Genomic DNA, 27,125 nt, shown 5'->3' on the forward strand with positions numbered 1-27,125 from the left:
ACCCCTTTGCCCTTTTTCGTAGGCAAAATAAGGAGTATGTCTTTTCTCAAAGTCTACCAACACACAACAATATGATAACCAAACTACCCCCCCCCCCGCCTTTTTTTGTTTTGCTTTTCGTTTTTTGGTGGGTTTTTTTTTTTTTTTTTTGTTTTTTGAAGGGTGTGGTGCCAACCGGCCGCCCTCCTTTAATTTTCACCCAGCGAGAACACTGGCGAGATTGCAAAGTTGCGAGAGTTTAGTGAATTAGGCACTTAAATTATATCTGTTTTGTTTTTACTATAATCCCAAAGTATTTTCTGGCAGAAACCTACATGAAAAACACCAGATTTTGAGGGAACTCTCGTTTACAGAGGGTCCAGTTTTGAAGGGTTTAACTTACCAGTCAGACACACACTGATTGGGATGGGGAAAAAATCAGTGGGTGTGCAGAGGAGGGATTGATCCTACCACCCAAACACTTCAGATGTCTGCTCTACCAACTGAGATAAATCGCGCCCTATTTCCATGCAAGTTAATACCCCGGTTTTCACCTGTTTATATTAGTACAGTACTTGAAAACTTTTAGCCAAACTTTGTTCAAACAGTAAGACAATAGCTAATATAAAGCTCCTCAACGGAGCACTACAGATCACAGCAAGTGCAGACACTAATCAATACCGTTACTTAGAAGGAAGGAAGGAAGGAAATGTTTTATTTAACGACACACTCAACACATTTTATTTACGGTTATATGGCGTCAGACATATGTTTAAGGAAAGGAAGGAAATGGTTACATATGGCGTCAGACATATGTTTAAGGAAAGGAAGGAAATGTTTTATTTAACGACACACTCAACACATTTTATTTATGGATATATGGCGTCAGACATATGGTTATGGACCACAAAGACATTGAGGGAGTATTGAGAGAGTCATCGTATGTACTGTCCTGTTCTGTCTGTAAGAAAGTGTATATAAAAGAAGGAAGGAAAGAAATGTTTTATTTAAACGAGGCACTCAACACATTTTATTTATGGTTATATGGCATCAGACATATGGTTAAGGACCACACAGATATTGAGAGAGGAAACCCGCTGTCGCCACTTCATGGGCTAGCCTTTTCGATTAGCAGCAAGGGATCTTTTATATGCATCATCCCAGACAGGATAGTACATACAACCTTTGTTACACCAGTTGTGGAGCACTGGCTGGAATAAGAAATAGCCCAATGGGCCCACTGACAGGGATCAATCCCAAACTGACCTCGCATCAAGCGAACGCTTTTAGCACTGGGCTACGTCTCGCCCCAAAAAGTTAAGTATCAGTACACGCTTTTGACCAAAATGCATTTTATTGCATATATATATAATGTACAAAAGGATTGGGCACAAGCTATCCAACTTACAGTAGGCCTCTCTCCTAAAAAAGTGGTTTTAAGTTCCATTTTAAAATGGTTTTGATCGGAATATATAAAAACCATACACACATTAATGCCAGTAGTCCTTGCAATTTGCTTCTGCATTTAGTCAATGTTGTCCCATGTTGTATGGAAAGTTCTAGTTCAAGTGCATGGCACCTTAGAACTGTTAATTATTATACTTTATAGTAATCAAATATAAAATTAATTGTCAGACATTCTGAGATATCAGCAAGATTAAATTATTTATTTTCTTTAATTATAAACACAATCAATGATTTACTTAAATTAGAAATATAATTAATCAGGGTTATTGCCAGAGGGTAAAACAGGTATGGTGCCATACCCAATTTTTTTGATGATTTAATTTTTTTTAAGTTAACCTTTTGACAAAATTAATGACTCTTATCATTACTGTATGATATTCTAAATCCTAACCCTAAACTTAACCTTTTTTCTTTTTGGGGGAGGCCCCCCACACACCATGTTGACTATGGTTGCATTTAGTTCCATAGTGCCATACCCAAAACTTTCTTTCTGGCATAAACACTTTTAATGAATTAAACATTCTGCACAGATTCTAGGAAATGTAATTTCTAAATAACAAGTTTACCCCAAAACCGGTTCAGTGGAGCTTTCAAAGTAATATATATTCCGACTGACTTTGATTAAAAAAAAAAAAAATCAAGGAATTAAAACATTCAACACAAATTCTAGGAAATGTAATTTCAAAAATTACAAGCTTACCTCAAAACCAGTTCAACGAAGCTTTCAAAGTACATGTAATATATATATTCCAACTAACAGGTGAGAAGAGAATACAGCAAATGAGTGTCAAGTGCATAGAGTTAACTGACCACCACTTGTTGAGGTTACTCATTGCCATTGTGAAGTCGACAAGGGCTTGCTTCGTTCGTTTTCTTACCACGGTTTATAGAACATGCCCGAAATGTGTGTATATATACAACATGAACAAATACTATGTCAATACTGGTTAACATTTAGCGGGAAGAAAAGGCGGCCATTCAAGATACTTTAGTGTTTGCGTCTGTGTTAATCAGGGGACTTTAGATATGCAGCACACAGTATGGTATACAGGACCCGAAGAATAATAGAAGACCAATCTGACTTTGGCACAGGTCCATTCATTTGCACACCTTACTAAACAAGGTGAGAATACTACACTGAAAATAGAAATATACACACACACACAAAAGTCTATATATAAGGCGACTGAAGGAAACGGTAATAAGCTAAGGAAAGAAATGAATGTTTGTCCAAGACTGATTATTATCTATATTCAGAAATAAAATACATTTCTGCCACATAAGCAGAGTGTTTCTGTTGCAAAGAAAGTTTTGAGTATGTCGCTATGGAATTGAATGCAATCTATCAACATGGGGTATGGGGGACCTCCCCCTGAAAGAAAATCATACAGTAATAATAAGAGTAATTAATTTTGTCCAAAAATTTACTTTAAATCTGCAAAAAAAATGTGGGTATGGCGCCATACCTGTTTTACCCTCTAGCAGAAACCCTGAAGCTGCTACAAGCAAATTGCAGCATATGATCTTTGCATACCTTTTTCCGAAGACAGGGATAGTTACTTCTACCAAACTGCAGCAAAGGTTAAAGTTTGCTGTGTTTTAACGATGCCACAAAAGCACATTGATCTGGTCTTCAAAAGGAAAGGAGTGATCACTCCTGCTCCCCTCTACATTCTGTTTAAGGAAAGATGCAAATAGATATGATTTTTACGAAAATCATGCACTTCCCACAATACTTGATTATTTTTTTTGGTCAGATACCATATGAAGTTCACTCATTTCGTAAAAATAATATCTAGTGAAAAGGAGCATAATATAATACTATTCTATGTGAAAAACACATACTTGTACCTCCACACCATGTCACATTCAATGTTGCAGATGTAGACACTGGTTAGATTGCAGATATCTGAAGCAAAATAAAAACTAAAATTCAATAATCTAATTCACTCTGCAAATAACGCGAAATTTGATTGGCTAACCACATCCATTTGCAGCAGTATAATGAGCATGTACCTGTCAGAAATTAGGGGGATTATCCAAGAGCCTACTTCTCTGTTTAGTTGGGCTACTTCTCTGTTTAGTTGGGCTACTTCTCTGTTTAGTTGGGCTACTTTTGTCTTGTTACTTCTGTTTAGTTGGGCTACTTCTGTTTAGTTGGGCTACTTTTCTCTGGTCGAGTTGGGCTACTTCTCTCTTGTTTAGTTGGGCTACTTTTCTCTTGTTGAGTTGGGCTACTTTTCTCTTATTTAGTTGGATGTACTTTTAAAATACCAACGTTAAATCTATTTCTGAAGCAAAATGCACGCTCCTCTAAATTTTATGACGTAAATGCTGTTTAAAAACGTTTATGTGATGTCGTGTGTGCGACACTCACAGGAATGTTGAAGTAAGTGACAGCAACTATGCCGAATTATGAACCTTGAATTTTTGTTATCGAGCACCAGTTGTCGTGACGAGTATTCGGAATAAAATGAAATTGTAATAATGGTTAGTTAGTATAAAACAATAAAATATAAAAACGATATTAGGAGCAGCAGTCATATTACATGTAAAAACATATTTTTTAGTCTGCTTGCACTATAATTATTTTATACGGCGGATGACTTTAAACACGATAGTAGTGACCAGGTTTTTGCTAACGATGTGTTCATTTTGAAAAATTACTATTTAAACGATATTTAAAAAGAAAATACATTTACTGAATTAGAATGGGACAAATATGTTTTACCCTCTCCGCTCTGCGTCACCAGTAAAACTCAGTATCATGGGACTGTATAACCAGCATGAACATCCAAAAATGGTCAAATACAACTGTATTATCCCCTAATCAACAAGCATTCCGAGAATACTTTTGAATCAAAAGGTAAGTTTGTTTTGTTTAACAACACCACTAGAGCACATTCATTTATTAATCATCGGCTATCAGATATCAAACGTTTGATAATTCTAGTTTTAGAGCTCGGAAACTTGCTATATTTTTCTATTAGTTGCAAGTGATCTTTTATATATGCACCATCCCAAAACAGGATAGCACATACCATGGGTTTTGATGTACCAGTCATGGTGCACTAGCTGGAACGAGAAATAGCCAGGTGGGCCCACCGATGGGATCGATCCCACACTGACCGTGCCTCGAGCAAACACTGTACCACTGGGCTACATCCCGCCCCTGACAAATTCCAAGGGAATTTGATTGACAACTCAATGACAATTCAAGCACTTTTCAAATCTGTATTCATGAACCCTGTGTAACAATAAAAGTAGAATGGAAGACAGCTGCTTGCAGCATAGTAAAAAATATATTGTGTATAAATAAAATTTAATACATTGAATGAATTAATTTTTAACGACACTACAGCACAACCCCCCCCTCCCCCCAAAAAACCCCCCACCATCTATAGCCTATTTAATACAAAAATCTGAACCAATTTCAGAACTTTTCAAGGTGAATCAAATATGTTATAACTTCTAACAAAAATATTTTTTTTGTACATATATACAAGCCAAAACTTGACAAAAATGTGTTAAGTCATTTATACACCAATATCCTATATACACAACAAAAACATCCTGAATATCACAATCTTATTTTGATAACGAATCTGTACTGCCACTCAAGTGAATAATACTGAATTGTAACAGACTAATCTCCATTGTTGTTACCTGGAACCTGGAGACGTCGTGATGTATGGCTACGGTGTAGAAAGGAAACTGTTTGAAAGTTTATTTCTGATAAAGACGTTTGTATCAATCAAATGACACTTTGGTATCAAAGGATACAATTAATTGTGTTAATGCTGGACTGATACTCAACCTGTTAAAGTAACAAAACTGTTTGATCACATAAGCCTTCGGTTCTTGTTTTTAGCTGGCAACCAGTAATTATTAAACCGTTTCATTTTCAGACGGCAAAAATTGTTGTCGACTACTTAACTAGTACTCCAGGCTTCTTTATTCGTATTCCAATGACACCACTAGAGCACATTGATTGGATGTCAAACATTTGGTAATTCTGACACGTAGTCAACAGAGGAAACCCGCTACATTTTGTTCTAATGCAGCTAGGGATCTTTTACATGCACTTTCCCACAGACAGGATAGCACATACCATGGCCTTTAAAGGTTTTTTTTGCATATTTTAGCAGGATTCTGTGCTTCCATTACACCCATATTGTTTGTCAGAAGAGTATGACTATGAAATGGAAGGAGGAAGAAAATGTTTTATTTAACGACACTCAACAGATTATCAAATGGAATCCCAAAATATATAGATTATATCATTTAACTATTCCGGCAGTATTCTAACCCGACCACCAACACCTAGCCAACAACCACCCCAAATCCAGTGCTTAGACTGTGTTTTATCAGTGTTAAAAGGGGAAAAACGTAGCCCAGTGGTAAAGCGCCCGCTCGATGTACAGTCGATCTGGGATCGATTTCCGTTGGTGGGCCCATTGGGCAATTTCTCGTTCCAGCCAGTGCACCACGACTGGTATATTGAAGGCTGTAGTATGTACTACCCTGTCTGTGAGACCGTAAATGAAATGTGTTGAGTGCGTCGTTAAATAAAACCATTTCTTTCTTTCTTATTAGTGTTGAGTGTTATCTAGAGTTCACAGCTAATGTAGTATACCATGACTTTCATCAGTTTTTTTCCTCCCCCTTTTTTTCTAGTGTGCAAATGACATCACACCTAAATTCGTGTGTGCCATCTTAAAGTTGTTCGGGTTACAGGCAAAGAATAACATTTATTTAATAGCTGGACTAGTCATTGGAAAACACATCAATATGCAGTATTGTACTGAATACCAAAAAAAAAAAAAAATGTATACAACTTTACAATTGCATTTCCCACTCTAAAGATAGGATTACAGATGGCATACATACCTACAGAGGTACGAGTCGTATCAACAAAAAAAAATTGTATTAGTTAAAGAACATTTAGTGTCCAGTCACAAAGATCGTTATCAAAGCCAGTTCACTCTTAGAAAGCAAGTATTGAAGCACCACAGTGATTGATAGCCTTAAGCCTGTTTAGGCTTGCCTCGGAGGACCCTGGTAAAATGTTGGAGCACTACATGAGCAGGCATGTAACCAAGAAAGAAAGAAATATTTTATTTAACGACACACTCAACACATTTTATTTACGGTTATATGGCGTCGGACATATGGTTAAGGACCACACAGATATTGAGAGAGGAAACCCGCTGCCAGTCAGTCAGTCAACAGGGGGTAAGGGGGGCCTCCCCAACAAAGAAAATGGGTTACATTTAGGGTTAGGGTTAAGAAAATCATACAATAATGATAAGAATCATTAATTTTGTCAAAATGTTAACTTAAAAAATTATAATTTGGGTATGGTGCCATACCCGTTTTACCCTCTGGCAGAAACCCTGTTATGTGTATTATTTCTCTTTTAAATGACACCCCAGCACACTGTTTAATCAAAGGCTTTTAGATATTAACTGTATGGCAATTACCACAACAGATACACAGAATAATTATTTTGTTTTGTTTAATGACATCACTAGAGCACGTTCATTAATTAATCATCAGCTACTGATGTAAAAAATTTGATAATTCTGACACGTAGTCATTAGATGAAACCCGCTACATTTTTCCTAATGAAGCAAAGGATCTTTTATATGGCCAGTTGTGGTGCACTGGTTGGAATGAGAAAAAAACACCAATAGTTGAATGGAACCATAGAAGTGGTCAGATCATGCAATGCAAGCACATCAAGCAAGCTCTCAACCGACTGAGCTAAATCCCACCCCTTATTTAATCAAAGGCTTTTGGGTATTAACTGTATGGTAATTATCTGAATACGCAGAATAGAAAAGAAAGAAATGTTTTATTTAACGACGCACTCAACACATTTTATTTACAGTTATATGGCGTCAGACATATGGTTAAGGACCACACAGATATTGAGAGAGGAAACCCGCTGTTGTCACTACATTGGCTACTCTTCCGATTAGCAGCAAGGGATCGTTTATTTGCGCTTCCCACAGGCAGGATAGCACAAACCAACACCTTTGATGAACCAGTTATGGATCACTGGTCGGTGCAAGTGGTTTACACCTACCCACTGAGCCTTGCAGAACACTCACTCAGGGTTTGCAGTCGGTATCTGGATTAAATATCCCATGCCTCGACTGGGATCCGAACCCAGTTCCTACCAGCTTGTAGACCAATGGCCTGCCACGACGCCACCGAGGAAAAGAAACTTGCAGCCACAAATACTTTTAATTATCCAGTAGCAGCAAGGTACATATATTATATATGTACACTTTATGACCGACAGGATATCAGATACAATTATGACAATGGCTGTCAATATATACCGTAAGCGTATTACTGAAATGTAATACCTGTGCAGGGTTTCTGCCAGAGGGTAAAATGGATATGGCACCATACCCAGATATTTTTACAGGGTTTTTTTTTTTTTTTTTTAAAGTTAAGTTTTGACAAAATTAATTACTCTCATTACTGTATGATTGTCTTAACCCTAACCCTAACCATAACCCATTTTCTTAATGGTGCAGGCCTCCCATACCCCATTAACTGTGGTTGCATTCAATTCCCATACCCAAAATCTTCTTTCTGGCAAAAACACCGACTACTGGATGTTAAATATTTAGTAATTTTGAGTCATATCCACGAGAGGAAACCCGCAACATTTTTCCATCAGTAGCAAGGGATCATTTATATGCACCATCCCACTGACAGGATAGCACATACCATAGCTCAGGTGGGCTGATTGGGCTATTTCTTGTTGCAGCCAGTGCACCACAACTGGTATATCAAACTGTGGTATGTGCTACCCTGTCTGCAGGATAATGCATATAAAAGATCCCTTGCTACTAAGAAAAAAAAATGTAGCAGGTTTCCTTTCTAAGACGATACGTCAAAATTACCAAATAGACATCCAACAGCCGATGATTAATGAGTTAGTTTGTTTTGTTTAACACCACAAGAGCACATTGATTTTCTAATCATTAATAAATAGAGATTATTATACGAGCTTGTGCTTCCATACTGATTTTACGAAATAACTCAGGATTTTTGCATTGCCCAAGTGAGAGCGAGGGTAATGCATGAATCCTAACACGAGTTTCGTAAAATCAGTACGAATCACAAGCGAGTGTTATAAATTTTTTATTATCCATATTATTGGGGGGTTTTATGAATGATAAGACCCAACTCAAAATGTTTCAGCCACAACTAGAAGGAGACGACGAAATGACGTCATATTTCAAATGCAGTCTGAGCTAGGACTGGAGAAGCAATGACATGTTTTGATGTTGCTTCCCAAAATTACGTCATTACATTTTTCATTACATACACGTGTGCTTCGTATGATTATTATTAACTTGTTATGTTGAACCATGTGGATAAATATAGAATACTAGACAAGCGAAAGAGTCAGATACCAAACCTGTTCACTCATTTCATAAAAATGGTATGACAGGCAATCTCGTTTAGTATTTTATTTATTACAAACCAACTGCAAACAATCCGAAACGCAGAAGTACGCAGATGTCAGGACCTACTACATGTTATTTTTCTGCGAATTGGGTCAGCAAGTGATCTACGTCATGCTCACGTCACGCCAATATTACACTAGTTAGATATTGAGTGATTGTTATGACATGAGCAATATCTCCAATGAGCAATATGACATGTGTAATAATAAAGTTTTTTTTAACCACTACACCACAGAGGCCAGTTAAAAGGGCATCAAAATACAAACAAGTTTGCTGGGTTCTTTTGGACTGGTAATACAAATTGTTCTGTTCAGTGACTGGAACCACCTTGCCAACAATAGAACGGGGGTAAGCAGCAGGCAGTTTCATGGAGGCTTGGTGGGAATTAGCCAAGATAACCGTTAATATCTGATTGAACGACAATACACAGAACATAATACAGCAGCTATACGGGTAATCGGCAAAAATCTAGCTCACACAATTACAGCAGGTTGTGTAAGCAATATTAGTGTGACATCTTAATCACACCTTAGTAAACTGATTTGAATATTGTACGGAAATAATTAAATTAATTTGAGTTATTGATCATAAACAATAAAACGCAGGGCTCACCCTGTTCATTAGCCAATTACTAATTTTTATACAAAGTGGCTACAATATAATTTAGTCTTTGGCTAATGATATATCCCTTAAAGTAAGCACATTTAATAATTTTCAAGGAAATACTCTGTATACATGTCTTTACATAATGGCTGAAATTTGTTCCAGGGTTCGCGAGCCCTAAAAAATGGACTGATCAACTAAGTAAAAAAGAAAAAAAAGAAGAAAGACTGAATTTACATTTTTAAACCAATGGCCGTCACAACATCATTACGGCAACCACCAACATTTATAAATAACCTGTTATCGTACAACTCCAAAGTTTTAAATGGTTTAAAGGTAGTACTAAACCAAATAACTTCCGGCTGGGTCAAAGTTCGAGGTGCACCCAACTTTTGATAGAGAAGTGAATAGCACAAGTCCTGTGATCTCAAATTTGTAAAGAACTTGATTTTTATTGTCATTTTGACATATTTATAGGGTGCTAAGTTATATTTTAGACAAATTTGTAGTTTTATGCAAAATTTAAAGTAAATTTGAAGAAAAACTTTACCAAAAACATAATTAAATTTGTTGTCACTATTGCATGTGCCTTCTGTTCTTATTTTATACATAACAATAAGGTTGTTAAACATATACTTAGATCTCCAGATCATTTTCTTCTTCTTAACAATCACTTAGTTAGCTCTCATGAAGAGCATTTTGAGTTTATGCTAGATTCAGAACCAATTTTTTAAGTTGATAATTTATTTTATTGTTAAAGGTAGGGTCAACTCCAACAAGAGCCTTATGTGTTGGAAAGATGCATACCCGGACCACCAACACATACTGACACTTTAGCAAATGAAAAACGCGTAATTTTAGAGTTAATAAAAACCATGATTATTCCTGCTAACTGGGGGCAGCCATTTTGTTTCGTTTTTATGACATCTGGTGGGATAGCTTGGGGCAAAGTGACGTCAGCTCCTAACCAAATCCTGTATGTACAGTGTAAACAAAAGCAGTAATTTTCGACAAGGCGCTTCTCTTTGATCAACCTGACTTGTAAAACAGCATAAATGACGTAATAATATAATAAACTGTTTAACTAAATATATTTCAAGTTGCATTAACGGAAAAAAATGGGGTTATAGTGTTTTTCTCTGTTTAATAATCCAAAGGAAAAATTTACACTATTACGCCTATTGATATGCTACGTTGGAGCAAAAACGACAACCCACAATACCCAAGTGATCATTTTCTTTTCTTTGGGACTACGTAATTGGTCAGTTCTGTGTTTTTAGATGGAAAAATCTACTTAATCAATAGTTTTACAGAACTATTTACAGTAATAAACCATGTCCATTACAATTTTAGGGGCGACAGGTAATATTCCACAATACCGGTATGTATTTTTGTGTATAGACCGTGTCAATTAATTGGCTCGTCTGGTTACCAATCAAATACACACCTGCCAATCAGGAATCAAAGGTAGAAGCAACTAACAGCATAGACCAATTAACTAAGAAAACACTCCGTGTATCATTTCAGTACGTAGGTTAATGCATGGGCAAAACATTGTTAATTGTTTCGACTTGTTGTGTAGCCACTCTGACAATGGTATTTTATTTTGTATTGAAAAATAATATATATAGTGCTGGATATACTTACTGTTGGCTTACTGAGATGTGTATTATTACAGAACATTGAAATGTATGACTATTTATCATCCCGCAAAAACCAGGTAGATTGTGTTTCTCTAGTTCTAAGGCTCATTCCTGACGTGACGCGTTAAGTATTACGTAACTACCAGCTCGCCAGAGGGCGTACTCACGGAGATGGTACAAAATGGCTGCGCCCGTTATATATAATAGTCGTCACATTTAACCGTTTTATTAATTAACTATACGATTATACGTGTTGATATTAAGCAATAATGTGCATTATATATCGCTGAATATGCATACCAGGCCAAATGCCTTAATTGTCCTCTCCTTTAAAGCTGTATTACCTAATGTTACAGCTAAATAAAATGCAGATTACAGATTGTAGGAATACTTCCAATATACATATTGTATTCATCCGGATTAGAGAATAATGCAAGAAAATAGATGTTCGGGTAATTTTTTCAGTAATTAATCAAAAATAATGTGTGAAAGCTGCATGATAATTCCAGATATGACAACTATTAAAATCTCCAACTACAGTAGTCTATAAATAAAATATAGTCAGGAATATTGGTGGCTGCCAATGGTTTTGATGGTTCATTATGAAAATCAGCATGGACGATGGATTTGAAATTCCCACACCTGGTAACTTGAAGACACCCACACCCAGCATACAGGATTTCTTCCCAACACTAATGTTCAGGACATTAAGTCATTACTTCATACAGGTACAGTCATGTTTGTGTTTCCTTCCTCAGACAGTGTATTTTTTTAATACTGATATTTCTTTGATGAGCCTGTTAAGGTCTTCATAATCTAGGGGTAAATCAAGTGCATGTGTTTTAATGAAATTCTTTAAAGGGGTAGAGGTACTCTGACTATCTTTGTTGTCTCTACATATATATACCTGAGTACACACACCCAACTGAAAGTAAATATCTTCAGGAGTTTTATTTTAAAACATTTTGTTGTTTAATATGACATATTGCATTTGTACAAAACTACATGCAATATATATATATTGCCTTTTGAGGTGTACATTATATTAGGTTGCACTGTAGAAACAAGAGTTTCTGTGAGATTGTCAGTTTATGTTAGAATACACCAGATCCTGGTTGTCATAAAGACACATAGCTGGACACTTTTTGAAAAATGTATGTTATCAGTATAGGTAGTACTAAACCAAATAACTTCCGGCTGGGTCAAAGTTCGAGGTGCACCCAACTTTTGATAGAGAAGAGAACAACTCAAGTCCTGTGATTGGTTATAAATGTGAGTATGCGGAACTAGGGTAGTCACAGACGCTACCCATTATCTCAGAAACGAGCAGCTTCACCCCCAATTTTTTCTGATTCACTTAAGTGTGAGGGGTGGTAGTATTTATATCCGTGGTGTTTATGTCGATTGATACGCTGCAGGTAGGAGTTTTAGCCACATGTTACTATTGTCGTCTATGGGATTTGATTTGGTAGTATACACCGTAAAAGGATATCCTTTCCTTGTAGAAATCAAGAAGTAATTTTACTGACTTGGGAAGGACAGGAATTGTTTTATTTAACTCAACACATTTTATTTACGGTTATATGAAGGAAGGAAGGAAATGTTTTATTTAACGACACACTCAACACATTTTATTTAGTTATATGGCGTCAGACATGGTTAAGGACCACACCAATATAGAGAGGAAACCCACTGTCGTCACTTCATGGGCTACTCTTTTCGATTAGCAGCTAGGGATCTTGTAGATGCACAATCCCTCACAGGATAGTACATACCACAGCCTTTGTTACACCAGTTGTGGAGCACTGGCAGGAACAAGAAATACCCCAATATATATTCTTGTGGCCTCTTGGTTTATATATAGCTTAGTTTGAATCTGTATGCACACATGTATAAAGACTGAGAGGTTTGCAACTGATTTGGTACCTTCAGTAGTTTTTACATTTTTAATTCTGGTGTGTAAATAAATGTACAGTAATGTTATTTTGGCTGCCAATATTAAATGATATATAAGATTAAAAGTTGTACTAGTTACATGTACATGTCCTTAAAAAAAACTTATTCAGTATTCGGGTTATTACTCTCTGCATAATTCCAGCATTATCAATGCATTGACAGCAAACAGCTTTACATTCACCATTCTCTAGCGTATCCCAGAAGGCTTAAAGTACAATGGTAATGGAAATCTGCACAATGAAACACCACACATACTTAAAGCTTACAGAAAATCACCCTGGATATCAACAAAAGATCTTGTGGCACACAGGTAGAAATACCTGAAGGAAAGACTTTCAAATTGATATTCAACCTTTTTTTGTACTCGTCTTCCTTTGTTTAATAAACACACCAATACAACAAAGTACCTGGGGTCTTTTTTTCGCCTGCATATATCAACACGTTGTACATATATTATAAATTCATGTTGAGTGTAGTCAAATATTTATGTGCAACTCTACTTAGATGTCATTAATGTAAAAGTTTGTTATGTTTATCAACACCACTAGAATACAAAGTCAAAGACATGGGTGTCAAGTCACATTTTAGAAATAAAATCCTGGTATTTACACATGTACATGTATCTGTAGACATGCAATTACAAAAAATTTCAACACGAATCCCCCAAATTAAAGCACTTTTTATCGCTTTTGATAAATTCAAAGGCTTTTGATTATGACCACTCAAACTCAAGCATTTTTTAAATCTGTATTCCAGCCAGTGCACTATGACTGGTATATATCAAAGGCTGTGTAGCAAGTGCTATCCTGTCTGTGGGATGGTGCACATAAGAGATCCCTTGCTACTGCAAGTACTAATGGGGAAAATGTAGCAGGTTCCTCTCTAAAATTAAATGTCAAAATTACCGAATTATGTCGAATAGCCAGCTGACGATTAATAAATCAGTGAGAACTAGTGATGTCCTTAAACCAGAGCTGCCAACCCCTAGCCACAAGAGAGAGCAGCATTCATGACAAGCTGAGCATAGCAAATGATATCTGAGCGTAGCAAATGATATCTGAGCGTAGCATGGTCGAATGTCATAAACAGCAGCATAAAAAAACACACAAAATAACTACGTCATAGTAACTGCAAAAGACTGGGTCGTGCTATTTTTAGTATAGATAACGCTCGTCTTCAGTTAAGGTATACGGACATACCCGAAATGTAACGAATGTTGTCAAATAAGTCGGGCAATTTGAACAGGATTATGAATGACTAGAATTTAAAACAGGATCGAAATGCAATAAACCCAAAATTAACTGCTGTACGATAATGTGATCCATACTAAATTTGGATGCTTATATTCTTATTTCAAGTTAAAAATTAAAATTACTATTCCTAACTGGCATACGTTCACATGCAATTTTCTATATTCACGGCATGCAAGTGTAACACAACTAAAGAAAAGTTCTTTGAAGGTTTTATAGTACACAACACTGGGATTGGCCTACAGTAAAACTACATGTCTGTTATAGAATATATCTTACTATAACTCTTTTACAATGGTTCTTAATCCGCAAATTATACTATTATATGTTGGAATAAAAAAAAAAGAGAAAAAGCCACAGAAATGAGGAATTCAGTTTTTAGTTACTGTATTCTAAGATTACATCCAATTTTTAGTATAAATGCCAGAAATTGCCTTCTTTTCAACTGTACTTTATAGACCTATAATTTGTGATAAAGATGAAACGTATACGCTTGCCAAATAAAACATAATTCGTTAGTAGAAACTTTGGCCAAATATATTAATCATCCAGTTATATTTATCTGTTGCAAAAGTTATTACTGGTTTTCATTATAGCATATCACACTCAGGGCTGTAGCTAGCAGGGGTCCCCAAAAAGCCGGAAAAAATTATCGGAAAATTCTTTTCTTAAGCGTTTAAGGAGTTTTAGACTATAAACTACTCTGTTGCCCCCCCCCCCCCCCCACCCCCCAACAAAAATTCCTAGCTATGGCCCCGATACTGGATTTTTTTAGCAGTTGGCATCTCTGTCAAACAAAAACAAACTTACTTTTCAAATCTGTTTGAATTAGGAAATGTCACGATACACTAATATATCATGATACTATTCAGGGAAATCTAGATTAGCGATTGTTGTAATCAATTGAAAATTTATTATCAACTACTGTTTAATGTTTTAAAATTGTGTAGCTACTGCTGAATACAATATTGATTCCTATTTTGACAAATATTGATTCCTATTTTGACAATGTATATACATTCCTATTTTAACCTTCTGAGTACTGCAGGCGAGACATCTCGCCCGATGTCAGGTCAGTTGACATACTGTATACACAGAGTATGACAAATATTTTGAAAAGTCACTAGCCACAGGGCTAGTGGGTTTGTGAAAACCACTAGCCCACCAAGATAAAGCACTAGCCCAAATTCCTGATCAATTATAACTGGATTTTTATATAATTTTTGTAACATTACACATTTACGAGTATAACAGTAAAATAAAACACACACTTAAATCATGTTGTAACTTTCATTTTTTTGTCGTGTCATACGTTTTGTCTTTTGTCAAGTGTGATCCATCGTCATTGTCCCGTTTTCGTTTTTGCCCTCCCCCCGGGGAAAAATAATTGAGCAAACTCTTGGTTGGTATCTAAACACACTATCAAAATAATTAAATTTAAATGAGGGTACGACAGTGTGACACATGGTAATAGATGGTTCAGTGTATTTGGTAGTTGGTTATATATTTAGGGCCTACTATTTATGTCGCCAGGAACGGTGATGCCAAATACAGGGCATTATTCCGTGTCAGACCGATATCAAAAGAATATAACGGCGACATCTAATCCGTTGTTAATTGATGAACAAAAAAGGTATTATCTTGTATCGGCCCCTCAACAATGGCATAATGTATACTTCTGGTGTACATCATCTGCCAATATTTAACATTTGCACATTTAAAATGCAAAATAGTCTTACAGTCATGTTTATTTGCTGCAAATATCAATTTAAAAAAAATTGTCATTGGCAGGCTCAAAATGGCCATTGGTGGGCTGTTTCACCCATGGCAATTCTTTTACAATTGCCATGGGAGACAACTTCTTAAGTTCGAGCCCTGGTTTTAGCATTAGATAGGCCTAACTCATCAGTTATGAGAACTATATTCTGGTTACCTAAGATTTTGAAATATTGTCCTCTGGAGTTATTTTCATCAAGGAAAGACAGTCAAATGGAGAGAATATTATGTAACTGCTTATGTCCGTATAACTATTATGCAGTATTTCTACATTCAAAACTTTGTTTGATTAATGTTTTTCTTTTATCATGTTTATTTTTTATTTTGAAATCATTTCACCAAGTTTCAGCTGTTTGTTTTATGTGGAAAAACAGTGAATCGGGAATCATGATACATACCGCATCAGGGGCAGAGGTCTCGTACATGTCATAAGCAATGGCGGGCCCGCCATCTCTTAAGACTAATTTCCAATACACCCGCCATCCATTGGCAGCGATAGCAATATCCACCATCTGTTTATTTAGGCCGCCATCCAAAATCACAAGTTATGCCATTGTTTTGAACTACCAGAGTAACCAGGTTCATCGTCCTTTACAAGACATTTTTGAAGTACTTGTACCATGCAAATCTTGGGTACCATCCCTTCCTATAAGTGGAACCAGCTCTACCGATTCCTCCATCCCTTTCCTGAATACTGGAGAGACCACCGAGGGGCCATGTATTGTGGTATTTATTGTATAGGGGCTATGTATCATGATACATATTGTATCTTATCATGAGGCAGGCGTATTGCGACTCCTACTCCTAGTATGAACCCTGCGTACATAATAAATGAAAAATCTACGTTTGTAGGGAAATATCACATTTTGTGAGTATGACAGGACAGGGTTCGAAATAACAAGTAAAATATGGCCTGCTTTTCTTTCTTTTTTTAAATAGCAGGCAAAAAAAACCCCTAAAAGCCCTGCTAACAACAAATATAGCCTGCTGGAAATAAAGACAGCTGGCAGGGCTAGCTCTGGGTGAGCAAAACATTTCGCCAAATTATCTATAAAAAAGAGAGGTGCAAAACCCAGTTATTTTCCTACAAAATACCAATTACTTGAATTTTTTACGCCAAATAAAAATAAAATTCACCAAATTGTTCCTAAAATTTGCAACTGGCAAATTTGGCGAGTGACAGAGTTAGCCCTGCAGTAGGTGGCGAAGAATGGGTTCAGAATAGTGAGCAGAAAACAGGATCTCCGAAATGAATTTCAAAGCATTATAGAATTAAAATGTAACAGAATTAAAAGCTTGATAGCAGATGAGATCGATACAGAGGTTATTATCAGTGTTTTTCGGTATCATCAATATCATATATTAGGAGTAAAAATTGTATTATGCGAGCCTCTGGCGAGTATAATACATTATTTTTATTCCTAATATATGATACTGACGATACAGAAATACACGAGGGTAATAATCTCTTTATCATATAATCTCAAGCTTAATACGTGTTTTTGTAAACTACACGCAACTTTAATTCCAGTCCGCCATCACTAGATATTCAAATGATGTAAGAATATGTGGCGCAGTGTATTTTTGAATGGAAATGACGTCAAACTCGAATGACGTAATTTTGGACGTCCTTACATCAAAACAAACTAGGGCTTAAAAAAACAAAACAATTCTGAACGCTGGACAGCTTTCAGTGTCAAATTGCCATTGAAATGTTTTTATTTGATGACTTATGAATGCATACGTCAATTATGGAATGTCACACACAAGTATGTTTGCTTAAATGTCAATAAACCTAGTGCCGTGACCTCGATTAATTTACATCTAATTTGCATAGTTAACAAATTCTTAAAGTATGTGATCTTAAAAACCTCACATACTTTGATTGCACTGAAAATACGCTTTTCAAAATCATGAAGATGATTCCAAGTTAAACCAGCTTGTCAGGGTTCCAACCTGGTTATCATGGAGTTGGAAAATATCGGATTAAAACAAGTATAATCTTACCTGAACGTTTGAAGCAGTAAATACTAGCTTCAAAACAAAGTCATTTGTTTCGGTTGACAAACTTGTACATGGTGATCTGAAAAATTCAAAAATAAAAATTTGTATCAAGAGATTGCAGGAATTTATCCTGGATTTTTTTTTTACAGTGTCTCCATGTCTGATGGAATCGTGAAAAATATTGCTAGTAAATCACACTTGAGATATTTTTTTCAGGCCACTGTACAATAAAAGAAATGTTTTATATAAGGAGGCATTCAACATATTTTATTTATGGATATATATGGCATCGGACCACACAGATATTGAGAGGAAACCCGCTGCCACCACTTCATGGGCTCCTCATTCGATTAGCAGCAAGGATTGTTTATACAGGGCTCGAAATTAACGGCGGCATTTATAGCATAGAACTTGAGATTTTTAGAGCCACTTTCTTTTGTGCCATTCGTGATGCTCCCAATCCACAGCAATTTATATCTCAATAACTATGGATCTGAAAGGGGTTGGAACAAAAAAGCTTACTGTGGACGGGGTCCAGGGGCCGCGTAAGGGCACCCTAAAGAAAAATTGGTGTTTGCAACAACCAGAACTGCCAAAAATTGCATTCAGTGCTAACAAATCTAAATTGGTTATAATTTAGAATATACGACACACATCAAACTTAAAACCATGAAAACATGCAAATGTACCATGTGTGGTCAACAGTATTGAACACAGGTTAGGGTTAAAAAAAAATCATACAGTAGTGATAAGAGCCATTAATTTTGTCAAAAGGTTAACTTATAATAAAATCTGCAAAAGAATTTGGGTATGGCACCATACTCGTTTTACACTGACAGAAACTGGATTGTTTTGCTTGGTCTCAATAAATCTGGATGTTTAAAGTAATCACAATCGGAACTTATTTTTTGCCTACAAATCATGTGCCTGATTGTTGTAATAATAAGACTAAGAACATGTCAGTCTTGAAAATTCAGATCATTAATTTTTTCCAAAACATTATTTACCTTTAACCTTTAGACTACTGGATTATTTTTTGACAAAAAAACCCACATGGAGTGGGTGCAAGTTCATAATTGTTATTCACATTAATATATTCACTTAAATGTTTTATAAATACATAACAAAGTTCATATTATATTTGTTGGTTTTTCTCATTTTTATATTTAGATAAATCTATGTAGATTACAATAAGGCAAAATTTTTGTTTAAAAGTCGTGTTTACTTACGGGCACTTGTGGCCAGCTGTCCAGTATTTATGTGCATTATTATACTATGATTCATATCCCAATATTTGGTGATTTTCGTTGTTGATAAAACAATCAAATGTACTATCAAATTAGCTGTCATAATCAACTCTGAAAATTACTGTGACGTGCCGCCATTGTTCAGGGCTAAAATTTTCACAGAACTTTATCAACAGCATTAGGATATAGAATTCTGTGTCATATGCTACTAACTGTATGTGGATTGAAAAAACAACAACCCTTACTATTTACTGGAAAGAATAACCAATTTGTCAGTAACAGTTTATCCAATTTTAAAGCAAAAAAAAAAAAACACAAAACAAAAAACAACAATTTGATTGTTTCCAATGTGGCCAATTTGGTTTATCGTGAACCGCACAAACCAACCTGGCGGACGTTTATTTTCTGCTCGGTCTGGCTGAACGCAGCCCATTACTTTTCGAAGATTGTTTATTCGTAAACAGTGCATACTTTTGCCGATGTATTTTGCGCATTGGTTTAATGTTTGTATGGATATTACTGAAGCACATTTCCAAAGCTGACAAAAAGATGTATTAATTAAAAGAGCAGGTAATTCAAGGTTAGGAACGTAATATCAGTGAACTAACAGAAATGTTTGATGTATTACTAAATTTGGGAACACTTAATTACTGTCTATTGTTATGTAAGAAATGAACAAACATGTTCCTTTCGGTTCTCCTCGTTGGCAATTTAGTTCATAGAAATGGGCCAACCACCGCTTGGCTCCTGGCCAGACTAGTCTCGAACATGCACAGATTTGAATGTATGCTATGCCTTTGAAGCCAGTTTAAACTGAAGCTTGATAACCAGACTATTATTTTATTTTATTCATTCGTTAACTTTTTACTCACCGATTATTCAATTTAATAAATGTTTGGAAATATTTCACGTGAATCCAAATAGATTCGGATGTTTTACGCTTGCACGAATCCTGGCGCGAATCGGATTCGGAGATTCCCGCAAATTTTTAGCCCTGTTGTTGTCAAGCAAAAATACTTGCCGAAAACCACTTTTTTAACTCAAAATTCCAAGGGTTTTTTTCCATTGAAAAACAATAACCGAAGCCATCATCTTATCAAGAAATATGTTTATTGTATTATACATTAGTTTCAGGTGAGTGCAGTGTTCAAAACAGCAGGAATTGGGGAATGCACTGTATACAGTGCACGGTATGTCGGGGGAGATATCTTGAAGTCGTACTGTCTATCGGAATGTTCCAATAATTCGGAACACTTTTTATTATTTCTATTTGTAATCAGCCAGGGTGTTCAGAATTACCACAAATTTGCAGAACAGGCGGGTAAGGTGTGTTGCTTTTGTAGCTAACCTGGCAAATTAAAATAAAACTATATTGCTGTTTATTTACTTACTAGTAACTCTGTTATATTTAATTATCAGTTTTACTTACAAAATGTTCGTGTGTTGTTAGGTGGAAATTAGGGTTTGCCAAATTTATTTCATACACTTATGCCTGACGTCAAACGGACGTGTGAATGTCGCTAGTTGACCACACTTACTAGTTTAAACATGGTGGATAAAGGAAGAACCGTTCAATTTGGTGACATTTACATTTTAACAATTAAGTTATGCTAATTTCTGAGGTGAGCAATGACTCTCTTCAAAAAAAATTCAGGAGAGCTTTTTTCAGCTCCTGAAGATTTTACAAACGGCAGTCAGTTTTAACATCGACAATTATTGAGGTCCGACGTGTCTGCCCTGAAGCAAGCCACTGGCGTAAGCCAGTGGATTATATACAAACCTTGAAAGGATGTGTGCAAGAAAAATGTTTTTTTGACTTTTCAGCTGAACATGCTCCTACAGATGGAAAATGGGTTAGATTTAGGGTCAAAAAAAGCATACAGGATTGATTAAGAGTAATTAATTTTGTCAAAAGGTTAACAGTTAAATTTAAAATAATCTGCAAAAATGTTTGGGTATGGTCACCATATGATACCCGTTTTACCCTCTGGTGGAAACCCTGCCTGTATTGTAACCTCCATATATATATATATAGTGGCTTCTTTCAAGTGCTAAATGAAAATACTGCATGCAGTCATGACGCTAGAATTTTTTTTTTTTTTTTTTTTTTTTTTTAAATAATGACACCACTATAGCACATAAATTTATTAACCACCGGCTATTTTACATCAAATATTTGTAATTTGGACATAGTCTTAGAGAGGAAACCTGCTAGTTTTTTCATTAGTAGTGCTCAAGGGATTATATATATATATATATATATGCACCATCCCACAAACAGGATAGCACATACCATAGCCTTTGATATGTACCAGTTATGGTGCACTGGCTGAAACGAGAAATAGGCCAAAGGGCTCACCGACAGGAATCGATCCTAGACCGACCATGTGTCAAGACGTTGGAATGAATGATAAATCACAGTTCTCGAGATAATCTTTATAATTTATTCCTTAATGCACTTTTCGAGTAAAAACGGTGAAATACAACTTCAAAGTTGTCAAGACTCATAATCACAATGATATACAGAAATATTTAATAAATGATGATCCAAATCAGGCACGTGCAGGAATTTTAGCAGAGAAGTCTACATTGTGTAGTGAAAATACATTTATTATTTAAAAAAAGAAAACAAAATGTACTGAGTAGAGGCAGGGTTTTGATCTACAACACACACACCCTCACAAAATCATTGCAAAATGTATTGCTCATTTTGGTTAAACTTTTCTTACTACACTCAAAAAGTAAAATAAATATTGAACATTATCAAACTTTTTAAAAGTTTATAAATTATTGCCATAAACTGTTTTTGTTTTCTTTGTACAATGGTGGCATAAATCTCATATTAAAAAGAGAAATGTGGATGTATCAGTTATATTCCGGGAGAAAGGATGTAAACAAGGGCAACAAAGACGCACTATCACCAGCGACACAGAAGCGACGAATTGCCAGTAGTTGGCGAGTTAGTAGCACTTTTCGTTTGGCAATTTACCTGGATACATTTTACCTATTTATACACAATAACAACATGTAATAATGATATCAAATATTTCATTTCGTCAATATTTCGCATTTTTTCAAAGCTTACATTAATGACAATCAAACTGCAAACACAAGACTGAATATAAAAACTTTTTTTCCCCCACTTCTCCAAACGAGACCCATTTTGATTTTCACGTCTGCTGTCCATGTGTCCTACTTTGTCAACTCGAGTGTCCCATGTAGTCAAAAGTGCTTAAATCTTAATTACGTAACTTCTTAATTGGGGTGATAATTAGTTCGGGGTTTAGCAATATGGGTGTTATACAATTCTGATTAATTATATAACACAAACCTGCTATTTTCTACGAAATCAACTTTCCCGCGAACTTTACAACTCTTGCAATGGCGGCTGTGACATGTGAAGACCTATCCCATAATTCCTTTTTGTTCATTTGCAATGTATTCGCGCGCTTGACCACTAGGCCCACCTAATAATATGAAAAACTGGTGTAAAATACTTTTCAAGTAGATACAAGTACGAAAGATGATAATGTATGAGATTATTGCATTACAAATTATTCAACGAGTGGAATTGAACTGAAATGACTCAGCACAAGATATTTCCATGACCGTAACAAGAAGGGGAAGGGGAAGCACCCCTATAAAAACACCTTAACGCATTTTTTATAACACCCCTCAAAAAACACACTCCACACACACACACCCAAAAAAAAACACCCACCAAAATACAAAATAACAACCAACAAACAAATGAAAAAGTGTCTTTTTAGTTTTAAAGTGACAGAAGTCCTGTGTCAACACCCCCCCCCCCCCCCCACCCCACTCCCACCTGTCCGAATTGCCTTTTCAAAATTACCTTTTTATCAATATCATCATCAAACAAGACTAGGGCTAATTTGCACCGAATAACTTTTTCTTTTTTTTAACATGCACCCGATTCCCTAGTCCGAGTAGGCCTACGCTGACAGTAAGAGAGCCTTTTTCCATACTATAAAATTTACTACAAGTTATTTATTTTTTAGCCGATTGATTTGTAAATTTTACACATTTAAAAAAAAAAAAAAATGTTATTTCCAAAAACACTTTTACTTTTCTTCTTTTGTGAAACCAAACTGAAATTACTTAATATGTATACATTGTATATATATACTTGCTTTGCCCCGGACGCTGACAACCCTCTCTACGCCACTGACCAGAGGGTAAAACGGATATGGCGCTATACCCAGATTATTATTTTTTAAGTTAACCTTTTGACAAAATTAATTACTCTTGTCATTACTATCAGGGCCGTACCCTCCGGGGGGGCAGGGGGGGGGGCAGCTGCCCCCCTGAGAATCTTGTCCTTTTTTTTTTTTTATATGTATCTCCAGTAATAGCATAGAAATGTTTAATCTTTATAGTATGTTAAAAATTATTTATAAAATTTAGTGCCCCCCCATGGATTTTGGTCAGGGTACGGCCCTGACTATATGTTGTTCTAACCCAAACCCTAAACGTAACCCATTTTCTTTCTGGGGGAGGCCCTCCATATCCTCTGTTGACTGTGGTTGCATTCAGTTCCATAGCGCCATACAGAAACATTTCTTTCTGGCAAAAACACCGATAGGCCTATAGATAACAAACGGTAGTCAAAGATTCCCGCTCTAATACAACAACAATCCTGACTGACGTTAAATACCTTTACATCGATAATTCACATATTAATCAGCAATAGAGGCCTAGCTGTTTGTTTTTAATTACTGAATTTCTGTTCTGGTTTTTTTTCTTCTGTTCTTTATTCATTTATAGTAGGCCTATAGGCTACGTTGTAGATGATAGCTTCCATCATTCCGCGTGTGTACTAATACCGTTACTGAGTTAATTGACATGTCAAGTCATGTCATAGGGTTTTACGTGCACATTCAGAACAAGCTGTTGTAGCGCACGCCTGTCGTGGGCACAAGAGCCGGCCTTGGCCGGCTCCTCCGTCAATGACAGGAAAGGTGGGGGAGGGGAGAGGAGAGTTAATTGACAAGGGGCGGCGTGTTTTATACCTGGCCGCTATCAATCAATCAATCAACCCACCACTTGACTCATGCCGCGCCACTGAAGGTTCAAGCGCGACTGTCTTGGGCACATTCTCCGAGATTCCCAAGACAGGGAGGTTGGTGGGTAATAAAGCTATGGAATTTACTATTTAAATTAGAAGAGAAAGAAACAACTTTTTTTTAATGCATCATAATAACTAAATTTACAATTAGAATATAAAAATAATAATAATAATAATTTAAAAAATGTTTGTGTCAGGCTTAGTGTGACTGCGAATAATTTTTACATGCTCATATACAACTAGAGTTTCGAGCATGTCCGTCCCGGGGCCTGTCTCTGGATAGCCAGGCGCTTTTCCCGGGACAGAAAAAAATTAACAATTTTGAAATTTACATCCAAAAATCAAAATAGTCGGCCTTAAAATTTTGATGCGCATCTCTAACATAATTAATAAAGAAAATTCTACTCATTAAGTTTGGTCGCTAGATTAGATCGGGTGGTCAAAAAGAAATTAGATAAGTTCGGTGGCCTGACTCGGGATGGAGGGGGGTGGGGGGGTGGGGGGGGTAGAGTTGAAAATGGGCAGAATTTTGAAAACAGCAATTAGTAAAAAAAATAATAGAATTTAAAAAAACGAAGAAAAAACCCAAAAACGTTACAAGCCAAAAATAAAAAGAATTGACTGCTCGTTCGAATATTTACCAATCTAATTAAAATTAGCTCCACTATTACATGGGGATCTAAAAGCAACCCTTTGGGGCTCATGTCCAGTTGACCTTTCATTCGACCAATCAAAACCTTACTTGCAAAATCATGCCAGTGATTTGAAAAGAATTTGAAAACATTTGGGATTATGCCGAGGGTATACGAAATAATTCGGGTGAATTACGAAGTATGCCGGAAACTAATTGCAATATAAAATTTTAAATAAAATTCGTTTCAAGACGAAAAAATAAACCGTGATGGTATAGCCATAAAATCTGTTTATACTAGTATAAAATCCGAAGTTTATTACTGTACTTTCCCCCCTGTTTTTTCAATGTTGAAATAGACAAACAAGTTCGCCTATTGCATAAATAGAATCGCCCGATATTTTTAGAATTTGTATGCTCCCGAATAACGCTATAAAAGGCGAAGTGTAATTGGTCGACAGTCCAAAAATAAATAAGAGAAAGAAGAGAGGATCGGACTATTTAATAATATTAAAAAAAGAAAGTAATTTCGACATAAACGTTTGAACGAAGGTCTAAAAGTTTAAAAGTCCGATCTATATGTCCACGTGAGTGGCCTCGTTAAGGCCGTTAGGGTGCACAGCTTGTAGGGACGAGAGGGGTTGCATCCCGTCAAGAAAACCCCTAGATTGACAGTCAATAGACGTTGAAGGTGTAGTGCTGTGCTGAAATACAGATCTTGAGAAGCCGGATCCGTCTGAACGAGAGAGAGAATCAGACTAGGGTATAGTCCAGTCGTCATGGGTTGGTATAGTGGTGCGGACGGGCCCGACTCCGGAGGATACGAGATGGTATCACAATAAAACAAAGTAAAATCTAGAAAAGAGTAGTAGGGACCGACCCCACTTCCTATTTCTTCTTAGAGTGGGGCTGTCAATCTTTCAGTACTGCTAGGACAGGCTCGGACATGTAGAGACTAAACGCGAACAACCGTGGCGTTCTGCAGAATGGCCGTCATACGAATCACGAAAAAAACAAGTCAACATAGTCAGACGGAGAAATGACGTGGAGGCAAGGAATCTCGCTAAAAAAGAATCCAATCTGGTGGTGCAGACTGTCGAAACGAGAAGCGTTCCAGCGTTCAATCAGTTCCAATGGCCGCATACATCCCAGTAGAAAACTTCACTTCGCTGACAAATACAACAAAAGTGAAGGATCCCCAAGTCGAGCCGCGAAAGCACGTGCAGTGTGCACAAACACGTCTTACCGCGACGAGCTCCAGACTGGGAATGTGCCAGGCTTAAATATGAAAGTAATTAGTCACAAACAGAGCGACCTGGCCGTTTTTGTCGGTTAAAATATATTTCAAAGTATTTGGTTTGTGCTATCAGTACGCCAGTACGCCAATGGAAAAGTGACTGTCAAACCTATTAACATAATAGGCGAGGACATAGCCCAAATGGTAAAGCGCTCGATCTGGGATCGATCCCCGTCGGTGGGCCCATTGGGCTATTTCTTGTTCCAGCCGTAGTATGGGCTATCCTTCCTGTGGGATGGTGCATATAAAAGATCCCTTGCTACTGATGAAAAATATGTATCGGGTTTCCTCTCTAAGACTAGACGTCAAAATTTGTCAAATGTTTGACATTCAATAGCCCATAATTAATAAATCAATATGTTCTAGTGGTGTCGTTAAACAAAACATACAACCTCTTACGTCAAATCAAACTGAAATTACAAGAAAACTTTTTTTTGTAGGAGGGCGGACTATAGATGAAACAGCATTTTATGACACTCTATCGCTCATATTTATCACCAATGACAGGACTGCTAGCATTAACTGTGGAATGAAAAGTTAGGTGCACCTCAATCTGATTAAAATTCGATCTACTGGTCTACAACATTTAATAGTGGAGCTAATTTTAATTAGATTGGGATGTGTTGATACGCTGCTTATATCAGTTTTATTAGTAAACGTTAGGCAAACGAATCCAGCTCACAAAGGGAG

The 27,125-nt window shown here is 36.3% G+C and overlaps 1 long non-coding RNA gene across 3 annotated transcripts in view; it reads right to left on the reverse strand.

Annotated features, from left to right (window-relative positions):
* The window catches only part of LOC121373422, a 52,387-nt gene extending 29,574 nt beyond the window's left edge, over nucleotides 1–22,813 (reverse strand). Inside the window, exons 1-3 of one of the 3 annotated variants that reach the window (XR_005958081.1) lie at nucleotides 22,750–22,813; nucleotides 18,175–18,250; nucleotides 3,298–3,355 (exon numbers count right to left, since the gene is read on the reverse strand). This is a non-coding gene — a long non-coding RNA (uncharacterized LOC121373422). Of the gene's footprint in view, nucleotides 1–3,291; nucleotides 3,356–18,174; nucleotides 18,251–22,749 lie in introns of all 3 variants that reach the window. The other 2 variants (XR_005958080.1, XR_005958079.1) reach the window with 2 other exon arrangements.
* Nucleotides 22,814–27,125: the final 4,312 nt, after the last annotated feature.

This window comes from Gigantopelta aegis, chromosome 5 (assembly GCF_016097555.1).
Source record: "Gigantopelta aegis isolate Gae_Host chromosome 5, Gae_host_genome, whole genome shotgun sequence".
NCBI classification, from domain to species: domain Eukaryota; kingdom Metazoa; phylum Mollusca; class Gastropoda; order Neomphalida; family Peltospiridae; genus Gigantopelta; species Gigantopelta aegis.